This window comes from Bombina bombina, chromosome 5 (genome assembly GCF_027579735.1).
Source record: "Bombina bombina isolate aBomBom1 chromosome 5, aBomBom1.pri, whole genome shotgun sequence".
NCBI classification, from domain to species: Eukaryota; Metazoa; Chordata; class Amphibia; order Anura; family Bombinatoridae; genus Bombina; species Bombina bombina.
Window position 1 is genome coordinate 848,238,323 of NC_069503.1, and position 17,702 is coordinate 848,256,024.

Sequence of the window (17,702 nt, forward strand, 5' to 3'; positions counted from 1 at the left end):
TGTTTACTGCGCACTAACTCTTTACCGAGGCTCTCTTACTAAATGTTTCATTTCTGTGGGGTCGGATGCAGCGCGGTGCTCCTCATCTTGCCGCCAGACTAATAGAAACTGAATGTCTATAAATTTATTGCATACCTGTATTCATTTCAAAGAAATCGCCCATGTTTTTTATGTTCCCTGTTCACCTATTGGGGTTTACCTAACATCACAACTTAAAGCTATCTCAGATGTAAGAGTTAAAGAGTGAGGTCCTAATTAATGACTGTTAGGCAATATGTTTTGTATACTAGCGTGCATAAAATAGTAGGATCTAATTATCCATGTTTATAGGTTAACTAACTCTATTGCTTAAATGTCAAGTGAAGGTATATAAAGTCCTACGGGCCTACCATACCCATACCAGTGACGTACAGCCCTATTCGGACTAGTAAGAGGAGTGATATAGATGCTCTGGTGCTCGCCATAGCTTGAAACATAGGGCTCGAGTATTTTCCCCCCAGTGTTAGTTGACATGAGCAGCCCTAGGGCGTCTTGAACATAAGTACAGATTCCTGATCTTGAATATGTCTAGCACTAATATTTGTTCAGCCTTACTTGACATGCAAGCATATTGTGCAGCACACCACCTATACTGATTATGTTTGCTTCCCCTTTGCTAAGCTCTATTTATTTGGCAGAGTTGAGTAGTCTCTGCCCTGCTCAGTAACTTGTTGCTGAGCCTTTATATTGTGAATGTTATATTATAGATTCATGTGCCCTCCTGCACCCTAAGGGGCTTTATTAGTTGTACCTGGACCCACCCGAGGTCCGTGTGACTTAGGAGGGTAAGCGTTGAGGATGGGCCCATTAGGGACCTATCTTCATTTAGTCCCCCCAACTTAGATGGTTTCATTGTGGCCCTGAGGAGGCCTCTACTGTGTAACTGAGGAAAGGGGGAAAAAATACAAGAAAAACTGAGGGAAGTGTCTGAGTTGCTCACCTATGATTGCACCTTTTATATTGTAATTTTCTAACAAATTCTGTGTTTTGTTAATTTTATGTTCTGTGAGCACAACAGCTGTTGTTTTGTTTCTCTCAATAAAAATATAAATTTAAAAAAAAAAATTAAAAAAAAATGATCAGAGAGGTGATATAAATTTGCCTCATTTATGATTGATATTCTGAGGGGTTCATGCAAGAAATTATGACAGTATTGCATAGTTTGAAGAAATATTTTCTTCCACTGCTAAAAAAAAATGTTTAGAAATGTTAAGGATGAATTTGTTTTGTGCTGTCTGCTACCACCTAAGGGCCAATACCGGTATAGCAGTTAAAGGATTTAGCTGTTCAAAAAAAAAAAAAAAAGGATGCGTTTCCGTGGTGACCAAGGGCCAATCCAAATAGACATCCCACCTAACCAATGGGATGGTCAGATCTCGTAGGGCCACTCCCATGGTTTCATAAATGAGTGAAAAACTATTTAAGTAAATGTAGGAAGAAGAAGAGGGAGATTTTGCTGACTTGAATGATATACTGCTGGGCGTTCAAAATACATTCATTCTGTGCAAGCTGATCTACCTTTTTCTCAGTGATTGCAAAAATTTTACTTATATATTTTCTGAGATGAAACAAGGAATCCTTGGTAACTGAACTATCAATTTTGGTAACGTATATATATATAAAAAGAAAGAGGGTTGCAATTAATATTTTAACACAGATATATGCATAATAGCTGTAGTTTATATTCAGTCTGTATATTGTTAAATACATATCCTTGATGCTAAATTGTTTTATCTTTACGACTATAGAGTTATAACTCAGAATTGGGTTTTTACATAAATAATATATACAATTTCTGATGTTTTAATAGAAGTATAGATTGTCCTATTGTTTAGATTAGCACTGTTAGAATTGTGTTGCTTGGATAGTTAGCTGTTAAAGACCTTGGAACCTCATTGTATTAACAGGGTAAAATTAAACTGTAAATCATATTGCTGAATGTTTGTAGCTGCTATTTTAAATCTCATTGTAATATTTTAAATGCAGCTCTAAATGAAAGGTTGGTTTTGAAAGTAAATTTGCATGAGCTTTGCATAGCATATTTTATTTGAATAGTTTTAAACGCATATTTTATTTGAATAGTTTTAAACGCATATAGTGTCGGCTCATATTCTAATTCTTACGAATATACACATTTCAATATGTTTATAAATATATATACTAATAATAATAATAATATATACTAATAATAAAGAATTCAGATACTTATATTAATTTTGTTGTCTTAGTAGAAGTATATTGATTGTGGGTTCAGTCTAAAAAAAAGATTGTTAAATATATTCCCTGCCATATACTCACACATTGTTTGGAGAATACTGCTAAGATTTCTATAAATATACTGACAGGGGGCTTTTTTGGCTACACATTTAATTTGTTTTCTAGATCTGGTGTTTAATTTATTGTCACTCTGCAAGATAGGAAGATGTTTTAGTACTATCTTGCAGATATCGTCAAATTGTCTACTATATTGGGTTGAGAATACTATGCCATTTGGGGACATACCTTCATTAGTGCTCTTATATTTCTTATTTCTACCAGAAAGCAGAGTTTGTCTATTAATTTTGCTAACTTCATTAGCAGTTGTGGTTAGAATTCTTTTGTTATATCCCCTTTCTTGTAAGCGTAAGTAATTTGATCAGCCTGTACATGGTACTGATTCAAGTCAGAGCAATTCCTATGAGCTCTGACATACTGACCTTTAGGTATGCCTCTTGTGATGTGTTTAGTATGACATGAGTCTGCTCTAAGGATAGTGTTTCGTGCTAAGGACTTCCTATAAATCGTAGAAACTATATTGTTGTCATAATCTACTAAAAGTTGTAGGTCAAGGTAAGAGATTATTATTGTCCAGCAAGTCTACAAAAGAGTTTACATCTTGTTGGTCGCCCGGATTCCAAATGGCAAACAAGTCATCTATAAAGTGACTGTACACAACCACATTGTCGCTGAAGGGGAATCCATCTGCAAAGATGCTGTTAAGTTCTAACCAGCCCATATATAGACTGGCATATGCCGGGACAAATTTAGCTCCCATGGCTGTACCGCATCTCTGCAGATAGAAATCCCCCCCAAAGACAAAGTAGTTGTGTGTGAGTAAGAATTTAGCTGTGGAAACTAAAAAGTCTATATATTCGTCAGGGAAATAAGTAAATCTCCTGATCATGTGCCCCATGGCTTCTAGCCCTTTTTGGTGTGGAATGCTAGAGTAGAGGGCAGTGACATCTATAGTGAGCCATTGGAAATCAGGCTGCCACCTGATGTTATCTAGTTGATGCAAGAGATGGGCACTGTCTCTAATGTAACCTGGGAGAGACACAACTATTGGTTGGAGGACAGAGTCCAGCCAGGCTCCCAATCTCTCACAGAGCGACTCAATACTAGCCACTATGGGTCTCCCAGGTGGCCTCTGAAGGGTTTTTTGGATCTTAGGCACGATTCTGAAGGTGGGTATAAGAGGGTCATCTATAAGTAGATAATCTATAATATCTAAAGCTCTCCTCCAGCGCCGTGTCCAAGAAAGACAGTAGTTCCTGCCTATATGTAGACGTAGGGTCAAAACTAAGTCTTGTATAAGTGTTGGGGTCACTGAATTGGGAGATAACCTCATCAGTGTAGTCTGAGGTGTTAAGCATTACTACAGCCCCTCCCTTGTCGGCTTGGGTAACCACAATATTGGGGTTGTTCTCTAGTTCTCTTAGGGCAGATCTTTCTAAAGAAGTAACATTGTGTTGTCTAGTGGAATTTGAATATTTTAAGGTGTCATTTAGTAATATGATGTCTCTTAATACCTTTTCCTGGTATAATTCAATGCTAGGGCTTCTAGCCTGGATAGGATAAAAATAAGATTGATCTTTGCGTGTGAACTTGTGTCTAGGACTTCCTGTTGTGTGTTGTAAAGATATAAGTGCATTGAAATCACATAGGTCCTTCAAGAGTAAACCTACATTAGTATTATCCAATCGTGTAGTAAAGTGTGAGCAGGAGGGAGGGTCATCCATAATTGTGCCAGAAAAGTGTTTTCTTAAGGTGAACTTACGCACTAATCTGTTCACATCTATCATAGTGGAAAAAACATCAAAATTAGTGCTAAGTGCAAATGTGAGACCTTTGTTGAGTATGGAAATCTGTGCGGGGGTTAGTTGAGTGTCAGAAAGATTTATTACATTATTTATTTCTTTTTGTTATTTGAGGCTGCCCTGCTGGGGTATCTATATGCTTGGTTAGTTACTTTTAGAGTGCTAGTTTAGTTAGGGGGTTTGTGTGTCCAATGTGGGTCTTGATGGAGCACTAGCTCCTGTTTTTGGTGTAACAATAGACTCGAGAGACTCAGATGCCGGGGGCCCCAAGGATTGTGGGAGAGAAAATTTTGAGTCACCGGCATCCGTGTCTATGCTAGAAAATGTAACTTTCTTATTTGAGTAATTGCGACGTTTGTTATTCTTAGGCTTAGTGGAGTTCCTATTGCCCCTAATGGGTCTATGTTGTTGCCAAGAATATACAATATTAAGGTCATAGTCCTTTGTGTCTCGGTTGTATTTCGACACTTTTCTGCTGGATAAGTCCATGTCTAATGTATTGATGGTTTCTTCCAATTGTAAAGTGTAGTCTTTATATTGATTGGTGGTCTCAAATGGTTTGATCGTATCCGTAATGGCATTAATTTCAGATAGAAAAGCATCTCTTTCTTGTTTTTTATGTCTCAGGAGTTGGTTCTTCAATGTCGTAGAGCATCTGGTGAGAGTATTGTTCCACTCTTCCATGAACTCTGGTTTATGTTGAGCAAATGAAGGGGATTTTTTCATCCTTAGACCTCGGGGTACTTTCCCCTCTTTTATATATAGCTCCAGGAACTTTATATCCCACCAGAGGTTTGTCTCCTTGTATCGAAGTTTTTCAAGACCTGAGAACAAAGTGGGCAATTTATCTTCCTTCGGTTCAGTAAGAGGGGAATTACCGCCTTGTAGTGCTGTGAGATGAGCCTGCATTTTTCATAGTTTATTACCGCTGTGGGAATTGTGGCTGCAGGCTCAATCAAATCTGCCATTGTATGTTTGAATAATATAATGAATGTTCAAAGGAGGGCCGGTTATAGAGCAAACTCTAATGTGAAAAAAACAAAGAAAAAACTCAGTCCATCCAATACTTAAATCCCAGCAGTGTGAAAATATAAAGTACAAATAATGCTGCACAAAACGTGGTGCAAGTAATACAGGTATACGCAAAAGTTTAACATTAAGCTGAGCCACTACTCCACCCAGTGCCAAATATTATGCATATGCAATTAGACAAAGTACCTTTGTTTCTTGGGAAAGGGGAATCTGTACAGTACTAGTTACCGTATCCTCCGCTGATTGTAGCCTTAGTGCTGGCCGGAGTTGCTGAGTCCAGATTATTCCTTGAGATGACGTCAATGAGGCACAGAAAGTAAGTGGATAGCGAGATCGGTTCGCAGCTTGAAGTACTTGTTACCGTGTCCTCCGCTGGTTGTGGCCGTAGTACTGGCCGGGATTGCCAAGTGCGGGTTCCTCCTCAAGGTGACATCAATGAGGCACGGGAGGTGGGTAGATAGCGAGATCTGGCAAGCAGGTCAGGAAAAGCCAGTGGTCAGGCAAAGCAGCCTATAGCCAATAGTTAGGACAATAGGTATTGCCAAAAACAAATGTAAAGATATATATATATATATATATATATATATATATATATATTGTGACAGGGTACAGGACCATGTATATATCAGTCAGAGGTTACAAAGAGCAATCTATCCCAGTTGTTAAGTGGTTAATGTTTTTCTGTTAGCTAGTACACCTGTTCCTTGTTAATTAGGCCCAGGGCTATATCATAGCTCTGAGAAAGCAGGTAGGGGTCTCAGTATCAGGCTGCACTGGGATGGTGCATGTGGAGACCTGTAAAGGACCTGTTTACATGGAAGTTAAAGGTCTGGTGAGAAAACTGTTTTGTTTTTTAAAAGCTGTGAATGCTTGTTTGTTTTTCACTGGGGCCAGAGTAGCTGGACCAGTAATAGTAGTTAGGGAAACTACTGTTATTCAATCTCCTAACAGGAGTAGGCCTTTTTGTTATTTTCTGTTGCTGTTGAAAAGCATTTTTCATTTAAAGGGGAAATATACTCTGACTCTGAAAAAAGACTGTTTTACTTTTATTAAAGAAAAGTTTCATACAAAATACAGTTGCCTGATCATATTTGCAGTGGCCTTTCCACAAATGGTGTCAGAAGTGGGATTGGTGTCGCACCGGCTTAACTGACACAAGAGCCTTAAAGGTACAGAACCCACACCAAAAAAAAAAAAAAAAGAAGGATATTGTAAAGGCCCTGCTACAGGCTACTTTGGTACAGCAGGAGACTAATAGGAAAGCTGCAGCTTCTGTAGCAGCCCAACAGGAAACTAACAGGCTCCTAGCTAGACAAATTAGAGCTTTAAAGGGACAGTCAACACCAGAATTTTTGTTGTTTAAAAAGATAGTTAATCCCTTTATTAACCATTCCCCAGTTTTGCAAAACCAACACTGTTATATTAATATACTTTTTACTTCTGTGACTAACTTGTATGTAAGCATCTTCTGACTGCCTCTAATCACATTACTTTTAGTTATTATCTATTGACTTGCATTTTAGCCAATTAGTGCAGTGTCTGCCACTAGCCACGAGCGTGATCACAATGCTATCTATATGGCCTACATGAGCTTGCTCTCCCCTGCTGTAAAAAGTAAATAAAATAGAGGCGGCCTTCAAGGGCTTAGAAATTATCATATGTGTCTTCCTAGGTTTGCTTTCAACTAGAATACCAAGAGAAAAAAGCAAAATTGTTGATAAAAGTAAATTGGAAAGTTGTTTAAAATTACATGCCCTATTTAAAAAATTAAAGTTTTTTTTGGACTTGACTGTCACTTTAAGTGAAACACAGAAAGAGATCCTGGAACGCCTTAGTACCCAAAGGGTACCTGCGCAGCTGGAGGGGTAAGCGGGATACAAGCAAGCAGCTGTCTGCAGAAAATGACTACAAATGATTATGTGGAGACCTACCTGCTCGCATTTGAATGAACGGCCACCCGTGAAGCTTGGTCTCCAGAGCAGTGGGCCTGTATAATTGCTCCTTTCCTCCTTGGAGAAGCACAAAAAGCTTATTATGACTTGGAAGAGGAGGCTGCTGCAGATTATCAAAAATGAAAGGCTGAAATTCTCGCCCGGTTGGGGGTGACAGTGACTGGAAGAGCTCAGCGCCTCCATAAATGGCAATTTAATGAAGGAAAGGCTCCCAGGTCACAGATGTTCTATCTAATTCATCTGGCCCGGAAATGGCTCAAACCAGAAAGTCAAAGTCCTGCACAAATCGTGGAGACCCTGGTGCTAGACAGATTTTTGAGAGAGCTTCCCCATGGTCTACGTGAATGGTTCAGTCAAGGAAACACCACAACCTATGATAGCATGGTAGCTCAAGTAGAACGATATCCGCCTGCAAAGGACTTTGAAAGGTGTAAGTGATCCAAGAATATTGGATACTGCCGGTGATAGTGTTGGGCGAGACCAGGCAGGTAATTCATTGTTACAGAAGGCTAGGAGCAGAGTGGTGGAGGTAAACGGTGTACTCGTAGAGGGCCACACAAAAGATACATATCCCTATTTTATCCTAAAAAATTATCTCCTTTACAGTGTAACCTACGACGATGGCCAAGAGATTGAACAACTAGTTGTGCCTTCCTCCTATACCAGCAAAGTGCTTGATTTTTCCCACTCTCACCTCTTAGGGGGACACCTGGGGATGAAAAAAACTCAAGAATGGGTTCTCAGGAGATTCTTTTGGCCAGGCGTATATGAGGAGATTAAAAGGTTTTGTGCCTCTTGTCCAGAGTGCTAATTGTCATCACCAAAGCCCAAGTTAAAGGTCCCAATCATATCTCTCCCCATAATAGATGTGCCGTTTGAGAGGATTGGCATGGACCTAGTGGGCCCATTGGAAAAATCTGCTCTAGGTCACCAGTACATTTTAGTTATACTCGATAATGCAACCGGGTATCCGGAGGCTATTCCTCTACTTAAGGCAAATGCCAAAACTATAGCAAAGGAACTGGTTCAGGTTTTTTCCCGGGTTGGCATACCAAAGCAAATACTTACAGACCAGGGTACGCCGTTTGTCTCAAGTATTATGAAGGAGTTATGCCAGCTGTTTAACATACATCCCCTAAGAATTTCAGTGTACCATCCCCAAACCGATGGACTAGTAGAAAGATTTAACCATACTCTAAAAGGGATGTTAAGAAAAGTGGTTAGCAGGGATGGAAGAGATTGGGACTTACTGCTTCCCTACTTGTTATTTGCTGTCCAAGAGCTTACCCAAAGCTCCACAGGTTTTTTTTCCCATTTGAGTTACTGTACAGGAGGCACCCCTGTGGTATTCTGGATATACTGAAAGAAACTTGGGAGGAACAAGGTGTCCCAGGAACTAATATGGTGCAACATGTGGAACAAATCTGAGAGCGTTTGGCTCGAATTGTTCCTCTTGTTCGCCAGCACCTGGAACAGGCTCAGGGTACCCAAAAACTCTACTATGACCAGACTGAGTAAGACAGTTCAAAAGGGGTGACAGGGTAATGGTTCTAGTCTCAACTGCCGAAAGTAAGCTTCTGGCACGTTGGCAGGGGCCATTTAAAATTTTAGACCAGATAAACCCAGTGAACTATAGAGTTAGTCAGCCAGACCGCCATAAGAAGGAGGCAGTGCTCCTTAAGCCATAGAAGGAAAGGGAAGCCTGTACAGTAGCAGTGGGACACACACACACACATATTCTCTAACCCCAGAGCAATCAGTATCAGTTTCCGTAGAACTGACCCCTCAGCAAGCAGAAGAAGCTAGAAGCTTAGTTGAGTGGAATTTAGCCCAAGAGATTACACATCACATTATCACAGAACCAGGAGTGACCCTTAGGGTTAAACCATTCCGAATTCCTGAAGCAAAAAGACTAGTTGTAAGGGCTGAAGTTAAGAAAATGCTTGAGCTAGGAGTGATAGATGAGTCTCAAAGCAATTGGTCAAGCCCAATCGTACTAGTGCCTAAACCTGATGGGTCTATCAGGTTCTGTAACGACTTTAGGAAATTAAATGAGATCTCTAAGTTTGACGCATATCCCATGCCTCAGGTCGATGAATTAGTAGAGAGACTAGCAAATGCCAGATTTCTCTCTGTTTTGGACCTGACAAAGGGTTACTGGCAAATACCGTTAACATAGCAGGCCAGAGAGAAAACTACATTTGCTACGCCTGATGGGCTATTTCAATATAAAATAATGCCTTTTGGACTCCATGGAGCCCCAGCAACCTTTCAAAGGTTGATGGACAAGTTGCTTAGATCTCATGCCATGTATGCTGCTGCATATCTGGATGATGTGATCATTCATAGCACAGACTGGGATTCCCATCTAAAAAAAAGTGCAGGCAGTGTTGGACACATTTAGAAAGGCGGGTGTCACGGATACCGGGCTGCAAGGGCTAAACCCCTACCCCCCTACAACCTCACCCCTGTTGTTTCTCAGTGGTTTTGGGCTCTTCAGAGCAACCACAATCTCTGGAAGCTTTTTGTTTGCTTGTTTTTGTGTTCTAAAGTTGTTAAGAGAAGAGTTGGTCTATGAGCGGGAAAACCCTCCTAGGTAGGCCGGGCTCCTGGAACTCCCAGTCAGCCACCTCACAACGGACACCCGCCTAACCCCTCTCAGGGTGGCTGGGCTCCTGGATCTCCCGGTCGGCCACAGGACATCAGGACACCTGCTAACCTGGTTGCTCCAGCAGCCCTTTGCCCCAGAGCTCCACTCTTTTCGGGATTGGTAGCCCCTAGGGAGGACAAGAGCTGGGGGAATTATCGAAGGGGAGCTCTTTTTGAACACCCCATACCCCATAACTTCAACAGACTGTAACTCCGGTCCCCAGGAACGAATCACGCTGATTTTTGGATTGTAAAATGACACCCTGGAAGTGCCGCCACTCCACCGGGATCACCCCGAAACTGCCACCCCTAGGTACTAGTATTCTGTGGAACTGTGGCTGCTATGGAGGTGCCAATCGGTCTGGAGGGGCGGGAATGGTGGGAAAATTGTGGGATTGTCCAGGGTCTTATCAAGATGAGCTGTGTGTATAAAAGGAGTGTATGTTTCACAATAAAGAGCGCTAAAATCACTTTCCTGGGCTACATAGCAGCCTGTTCTAGGCAGAGGAAGGACCCTCTGGCAGAGCTACCTAGTCTGGGTAGCCGGAGTCTGCCACAGGGTGGGACCCTGAGTACTGGTGCTGTCGGGCATCAGGGGTGGCTACAGGCTGTGGTCACTTGCCAGCTACATAGCTGCAGTCAGCAGGGAGGAAGCAGGACCCGTTTGGCGGAGCTACCCAGTCGGGGTAGCCAGGGTATCCGTCACATTGGGGCTGACAGCCAACCCTTCTAAATGTACTATCGGTTTGGCTGAGGCTAAATACTTGGGATATGTGGTTGGTAGAGGAATGGTAAAGCCCCAACTTAACAAGATAGAAGCTATACAGCACTGGCCAAGGCCACTGAGGAAGAAGCAAGTCAGAGCCTTTCTAGGTATCGTAGGCTACTACCTGAGGTTCATTCCCCATTTTGCCACAAGGGCAGCTCCCCTCACTGACCTTACTGATGCAAGCAGCCCAGACACTGTAAGGTGGGACAGCAAAGCTGAAGAATCTTTTGCTGATCTATGTGCAGCACTTTGTAGAGAGCCTATCCTTGTGGCTACTGACTTTAGTAAGGAATTCTTCCTCCAGACAGATGCATCTGGGGTTGGTTAAGGTGCCGTACTCTCTCAATATTTTGGGGATGAGGAACATTCTGTTCTCTATCTGAGCAGGAAACTGTTGCCAAGGGAACAGTGCTATGCTACGATAGAGGAGTGCTTAGTGATTAAGTGGGCTTTGGAAACGCTCCGCTATTATCTATTGGGCAGGCGATTTACCCTTGTCACTGATCATGCCCCATTAAAGTGGATGCACACCAACAGGGACAAGAACTCAAGAATCACCAGGTGATCTTGTCTTTACAACCTTTTACTTTTGTGATGAGACACAGGGCAGGTCTTCTTCATGGAAATGCTGATGCCCTTTCGAGGGCATATGCCCTGACAGTGGTAGCCGCTTCACACGCCTGTGTTAAGCTGGGGAGGGGGATATGTGACAGGGTACAGGACCATGTGTATATCAGTCAGAGGTTACAAAGATAAATCTATGACGGTTGTTAAGTAGTTAATGTTTTTATGTTAGCTACTACACCTGTTCCTTGTTAATTAGGCCCAGGGCTATATCATTGCTCTAAGAAAGCAGGTAGGGGTCTCAGTATCAGGCTGAACTGGGATGGTGCATGTGGAGACCTGTAAAGGACCTGTTTGCATGGAAGTTAAAGGTCTGGTGAGAAAATAGTTTTGTTTTGTAAAAGCTGTGAATGCTTGTTTGTTTTTCACTGGGGCCAGAGTAGCTGGACCAGTAATAGTAGTTAGGGAAACTACTGTTAGTCAGTCTCCTAACAGGAGTAGGCCTTTTTGTTTTGTATTTTCTGTTGCTGCTGAAAAGCATTTTTCATTTAAAAAAAATGAAAAAAGACTGTTTTACTTTTATTAAAGAAAAGTTTCATACAAAATACAGTTGCCTGAGCGTATTTGCAGTGGCCTTTCCAATATATATATATATATATATATATATATATATATATATATATATATATATATATATATATATATATATATAAAGGAAAATCCAAAGAGAGCAACCCCATCCTCAGACTCTGTGAAAAAACAACAAGTGTTCCCCGAAAACGTTAACTCTCATATTAAACACTTCTGTTTTCACGGCGAGTGCTCTCTTTGGATTTTCCTTTCTACATACTTCTGGGTAGCACCCCCGACTGCATATATTGCAACAGTGAGTGCTGGTATTTACCATTGGATATATATATATACACACATATATATTTATATGTATAAATAAATATATATATATACAGTATATATGTGTGTGTGTGTGTGTATATATACCAAAGTAAAGGAAGGACTCAGCATTGCAGATTATGGCCAATATTAAGGAATTGCAGAGTATGCCAGTAGGTCAGAAACTAAAACTAGGGAAGTATTGCGGAACAATACCAAAATAACAGTGAATGAGGCAGCAACTATCAAGCCCTAAGGGAATGCTCTCATTCATATAAATGTGCACTAAACAACATGTTGTCAGATCTTGAAACAACTGACAAAGAAGGAATTGAGTATGAATATTCAGGTAACAGCATCTCAGAGTTACAGCTAACCGCTGGTAGTCAGCATTAGGCCATGTGTACAGAAAAAGTTATCACTAAAACTAATACGTTTCAAAAGAAGCATTTTTCTCACGATTGCAAATATATTTCAAAATGTATTCAACTGAATTGTCACTCCACTCCTGGGAATCAATGCCAGATCAGCTGATTCCCAGATCTCTTTGTTGCTGAGCCATCTGTTAGATGAGGCTGGACTGAGGTCCTTCTCAGATCTGTATTGCATCTGTCAATCAACCGTAGTCCAGTCATTTGTTATTGCTAATTAATAACAGTTAAATAGCCAACCTATGTAGCAGTCTTTGCTAGGACATTATGCTTGTTCTGGCTATATTATATGATCTGATTTGTTTTGACCCTTTTGCTTGTGACCTGGACTGTCTCTTATCTTGCTGCCCGTTGGGTGTTGACGATGTAATCCTGCACCCACTCCTGGTGCCTGGTTTTAAAGGAAATAGCACGGTCCTCTAGGGGTATAAATGACACAGCCTGCCAGTAACCTTTAGTCATATCTAAGGTGCTTAGATACCTAGATCTACCTAATCTCTCTATTAGCTCGTCCACTCGAGGCATAGGGTAAGCGTCAAATTTGGAAATATCATTCAGCTTACAAAAATCATTACAAAACCTTATTTCACCATTCGGCTTAGGCACCAAAACAATTGGGTTGCTCCAATCACTTTGTGAAACCTCTATTACTCCCAACTTAAGCATCTTTTTGACCTCTGCATTAACTGCCTCTCTCCTGGCCTCAGGTATTCGGTATGGCTTAAAATGAATTATTTTCCCAGGTTCTGTAATTATATCATGCATGATTACATTTGTTCTCCCTGGCAATGGGGAAACACATCTGTTTCTAGACACAAATTCTTTCACTTCCTGCTTCTGATGGGGAGCTAGCGTCTCTGCTATGTATACCTAAGGATTTTTCTCAACTGTAGCATGAGTTAATTTATCTTTTATTATTGTCAAGACCTCTCTGTTTACCCACGGTTAAGTAGATTTATGTGATAGATCTGTTCTGGTTTTCTTCTACCAGGTTGACTCACTTTATAATTAACATTATTGACCTGTTCAATAATCTCATACGGACCTTGCCAACTTGCCAGGAATTTACCTTAAACTGTAGGTACCAGAACTAGAACTCTATCTCCAGGTTGGAAAACCCTTAGCCTTGCATTCTTATTATAACTGGCTTCCTGAGCTCTTTGTGCTTTTGTTTTTCCACTTGTTTTTTTTATAAGGAAGCTTTGATTTAGGTTGAGGATCATTGCTGTGCAATTTCTTAGCAGTCAAATATCTCTCAACCAGGCTCATCATTTCTTCTGGGTCTTTAGGATCCCCTTGACTGACCCACTGTCGAAGTCCAGCTAGAAGATTCCTGAGAAATCTGTCAATTACAATTATTTCTATAACTTTTGTGGCTGCATTAATGTCCGGCTGCAGCCATTTCTGAGCAAGTCTCAGCAGTTCATACATTTGGGCTCTTGTGGGTTTTCCCATCTCAAACACCCAATTGTTAAATCTTTGGACACAAATTGCAGGTGTTACTCTCAAGCGTGTACGAATTTCAGTTTTTAGTTTCTGATAATCTTGAGTATGGTTGTGAGACAAATACTCATATGCTTTCTGGGCTTCTCCACTAAGACATGGTGCGAGTAGCCCTGTCCACTGTTCAGGTGGCCACTTTTCTCTGGCAGCAATCCTCTCAAAAGTTGTGAGGTAAGCCTCAATATCATCCGTCTCTGACAACTTATGCAGAAAGTAATTTGCTTGGATATAGCACCCCCAATCCACAGTGGGGATAGCTACAGAAGGCTGTAGGACTTGCTGCAATACATTAACCAATGTAGCTCTATTCTCTCGCTGGGCATTCATCATGCTGCTAACTTGTGCAGTCAGTAAGCTATTTGTCTCCTGCTGTACAGCAGTTGCTTGCACCAAAGCTTTCACCAGCTCCTCCATTTTGTAAAATTTCTCCTCTTAGAAGCAACAGGTAACACCAAGGCAGGTATATGTTTAAAAGACACAGTGACACTTTTATTTCCAACAGTTTAAAGCAAAAGTTTTCTTAGTGCAGCTTGCAGAAAACTTTTTATACCCACAGACCATATTTGTGCTATGCCCACATTTGCCACCATATTGTAATCCAGCACCCACTCCTGGTGCCTGGTTTAAAGGAAATAGCATGGTCCTCTAGGGTATAAATGACACAGCCTTGATAAATTTAAACAGTCAGTTTTATTTTCACTGTCCAAGTGCAGATAACAGCAATGTGTGTTTATAGCAGATTAACAAACTTAATACTACAAACAAAAAGCCTAGCTCAGTTTGAGCTCTTACTAACATAAGTTCACATCAGCATTTTTCTCGCAATTGCAAATATATTTCAAAATGTATTCAACTGAATTGTCACTCCAATGTCAGATCTGCTGATTCCCAGATCTCTTTGTTGCTGAGCCATCTGTTAGATGAGGCTGGACTGAGGTCCTTCTGAGATCTGTATTGCCTCTGTCAATCAACCGTAGTCCAGTCATTTGTTATTGCTAATTAATAACAGTTAAATAGCCAACCTATGTAGCAGTCTTTGCTAGGACATTATGCTTGTTCTGGCTAAATTATATGATCTGATTTGTTTTGACCCTTTTGCCTGTGACCTGGACTCTCTCTAATCTTGCTGCCCGTTGGGTGTTGACCAATGTAATCCAGCACCCACTCCTGGTGCCTGGTTTAAAGGAAATAGCACGGTCCTATAAATGACAAAGCCTTGATAAATTTAAACAGTCAGTGTTATTTTCACTGCCCAAGTGCAGATAACAGCAATGTGTGTTTATAGCAGTTTAACACACTTAATACTACAAACAAAAAGCCTAGAAAACTGAGGAATGGAACACTGGCCCACCCTCTCTCCAGTGTTCCACCCCAGGGACCCAAAAACACAGTAGCTTAATTCCTATCCACATTTTATACAATACATTTCCCTGGGGTTTATTTAAAAACTGAATACACATTTCAACATAGTAGGAGAAATATACACCTGATCACTCACAATTCCCTGTTCTCTGTCACACCGAATATAACTTCTGAATACTCTTTAGACCTTTTGGTTTTGGCACCCCCTGTTTAGTGTTGATTCTGGTCTGTCTGATATGTGTCAGTCTGTGCCAGAGGTACCTGTCTCAGCACTGCACCAGCAGAACTTTTCTTAGCTGTTTTTCAGCGGAACCTGTCTCAGCCATGCTCCAGCTGTTTCCTGATGAATTTCACAATAGGCATATTTCTGAGTGAGAAGAAACAACCAGATCCCATATGAAAGATTAATTGTATATTAAAGGACCAGTAAATACAGCAGATTTGCATAATCAACAAATGCATGATAACAAGACAAAGCAATAGCACTTAGTCTGAATTTCAAATGAGAAGTAGATTTTTTTCTGACAAATTTCAAAGTTGTGACTATTTCCACTCCAACTGCATCCAGGGCCGGATTGGGCCTCTGGGATACTGGGAAAAATCCTGGTGGGCTGGGCAGTCAGGGCCCAGGATGGCCCAGGCCAGGCCGGCAGCTGCAGCGTGAGTGACTGTGGAGAAGAAGAGCGAGCAGTGCACCTAGCAGAGCACAGACCACAGTCACTGTTGAACTTTTGAGCGGCCTTTGAGCCGAGTAGTTGACTCTGTGAGTGACACGTCGTGTGAAAGTGACTGGGTGTCAGTGTCACTGTGGCTCTCACAGCTTTAAGACAGTTCTCCGGCTCCAGCGTCCAGCCTCCAACCAAATGATGATGACATCACGCCGCAGGCCAGCCTGCAATACACACACTGAGGTGGGGGAGGGAATACGGGGGGCGTACATCACGTGACATGAGCACACTGACAGACAGAGTCCAGGAGGGAGCCGAGTTGGAGGGAGGCCATGTGGGAAAGCAGCGAGCAGCCAGTCAGTGAGTGACTCATTGAACTTTGAAAAATCTTCATCTCCAACTGATACTTCTTTTATGAAGACACTTTCCTTACATCGGGTTCAAATGGGCTGCCAGTGATGCAATAATATTTTATATATATATATATATATATATATATATAAAAAACAAAAAAGATCCACACTCACTGGACTTTCCACACAAGGGTTTTAAAGTGTAAAGTAACGTTTCGGGGATCAAACCGTCCCCTTCCTCAGACCTCTTTTTTTGTTTTGTTATATGAACTTTGTTGTTCCTGACACCCTGGCGAGATAATTTGAAGTGAGAGTGCAAATCTCCTTTGATTGTTTTATATATATATATATATATATCTATATATACAGTATCTCACAAAAGTGAGTACACCCCTCACATTTTTGTAAATATTTTATTATATCTTTTCCTGTGACAACACTGAAGAAATGACACTTTGCTACAATGTAAAGTAGTGAGTGTACAGCCTGTATAACAGTGTAAATATGCTGTCCCCTCAAAATAACTCAACACACAGCCATTAATGTCTAAACCATTGGCAACAAAAGTGAGTACACCCCTAAGTGGAAATGTTTAAATTGGGCCCAAAGTGTCAATATTTTATGGCCACTATTATTTTCCAGCACTGCCTTAACCCTCTGGGGCTTGGAGTTCACCAGAGCTTCACATGTTGCCACTGGAGTCCTCTTACACTCCTCCATGACGACATCACAGAGCTGGTGGATGTGAGAGACCTTGCTCCCCCACTTTCCGTTTGAGGATGCCCCACAGATGCTCAATAGGGTTTAGGTCTGGAGACATGCTTGGCCAGTCCATCACCTTTACCCTCAGCTTTTTTAGCAAGGCAGTGATCATCTTGGAGGTGTGTTTGTGGTCATTATGATGTTGGAATACTGCCCTGCGGCCCAGTCTCCGAAGGGAGGGGATCATGCTCTGCTTCAGTATGTCACAGTACATGTTGGCATTCATGGTTCCCTCAATGAACTGTAGCTCCCCAGTGCCGGCAGCACTCATGCAGGCCTAGACCATGACACTCCCAATACCATGCTTGACTGTAGGCAAGACACACTTGTCTTTGTACTCCTCATCTGGTTGCCGCCACACACGCATGACACCATCTGAACCAAGTAAGTTTATCTTGGTCTCATCGAACCACAGGACATGGTTCCAGTAATCCATGTCCTTACTTGTCTTCAGCAAACTGTTTGGGGGCTTTCTTATGCATCATCTTTAGAAGAGGCTTCCTTCATGGGATGACAGCTATGCAGACTAATTTGATGCAGTGTGCGGCGTATGGTCTGAGTACTGACAGAATGACTCCCCCACCCCTTCAACCTCTGCAGCAATGCTGGCAGCACTCATACGTCTATTTCCCAAAGACAACCTCTGTATAT